At 41.0% G+C, this 1,295-nt stretch overlaps 1 non-coding gene across 1 annotated transcript; it reads left to right on the top strand.

Moving 5' to 3' along the window:
• The first annotated feature begins 557 nt into the window (after window positions 1–557).
• On the top strand, window positions 558–665 carry LOC112708651 (small nucleolar RNA R71). Its single transcript, XR_003156494.1, has one exon. It is a non-coding gene; the product is annotated as a small nucleolar RNA R71 (small nucleolar RNA).
• Window positions 666–1,295: the final 630 nt, after the last annotated feature.

Below are 1,295 nucleotides of genomic sequence, written 5' to 3'. Positions count from 1 at the left end.
GAACTCTCTGTCTGTTGCTGAGAAGATGATAGAAAAGGCTTGCTATTGCTAAACCTGTTTCTTCCACCATTATTATTGTTGAAACCTTGTTGGGGTCTCTGTTGATCCTTCCATGAAAAATTTGGATGATTTCTCCATGAAAGATTATAGGTGTTTCCATAGGGTTCTCCCATGTAATTCACCTCTTCCATTGAAGGGTTCTCAGGATCATAGGCTTCTTCCTCAGATGAAGCTTCTTTAGTACTGCTTGGTGCATTTTGCATTCCAGACAGACTTTGAGAAATCATATTGACTTGTTGAGTCAATATTTTGTTCTAAGCCAATATGGCATTCAGAGTGTCAATCTCAAGAACTCCTTTCTTCTGACTAGTCCCATTGTTCACAGGATTTCTTTCAGAAGTGTACATGAATTGGTTATTTGCAACCATTTCAATCAGCTCTTGAGCTTCTGGATGCGTCTTCTTCAGGTGAAGAGATCCTCCAGCAGAGCTATCCAAAGACATCTTGGACAGTTCAGAGAGACCATCATAGAAAATACCTATGATGCTCCATTCAGAAAGCATATCAGAAGGACACTTTCTGATTAATTGTTTGTATCTTTCCCAAGCTTCATAGAGGGATTCTCCTTCCTTCTGTCTGAAGGTTTGGACTTCCACTCTAAGCTTACTCAATTTTTGAGGTGGAAAGAACTTTGCCAAGAAGGCATTGACTAGCTTTTCCCAAGAGTCCAGGCTTTCTTTAGGTTGTGAGTCCAACCATGTTCTAGCTCTGTCTCTTACAGCAAAAGGGAATAGCATAAGTCTGTAGACCTCAGGGTCAACCCCATTAGTCTTGACAGTGTCACAGATTTGCAAGAATTCAGCTAAGAACTTATGAGGATCTTCCAATGGAAGTCCATGGAACTTGCAATTCTGTTGCATTAGAGAAACTAATTGAGGCTTAAGCTCAAAGTTGTTTGCTCCAATGGCAGGGATAGAGATTCTTCTCCCATAGAAATCGGGAGTAGGTGCAGTGAAGTCACCCAGCACCTTCCTTGCATTGTTGGCATTGTTGTTGTTTTCGGCTGCCATAGGTTCTTCTTCTTTGAAGAATTCGGTCAGGTCCTCTAAAGAGAGTTGTGCTTTGGCTTCTCTTAGCTTTCTCTTCAAGGTCCTTTCAGGTTCAGGATCAGCCTCAACAAGAATATTTTTGTCTTTGCTCCTGCTCATAAGAAAGAGAAGGGAACAAGAAAATGTGGAATCCTCTATGTCACAGTATAGAGATTCCTTTAGGTGTCAGAGGAAAAGAAAAGTAGA

The sequence above is a fragment of the Arachis hypogaea genome, chromosome 8 (genome assembly GCF_003086295.3).
Source record: "Arachis hypogaea cultivar Tifrunner chromosome 8, arahy.Tifrunner.gnm2.J5K5, whole genome shotgun sequence".
Taxonomy (NCBI): Eukaryota; Viridiplantae; Streptophyta; class Magnoliopsida; order Fabales; family Fabaceae; genus Arachis; species Arachis hypogaea.
Note: the sequence above shows the minus strand (reverse complement) of the source record. Positions and strands in the feature narration are given on the sequence as shown.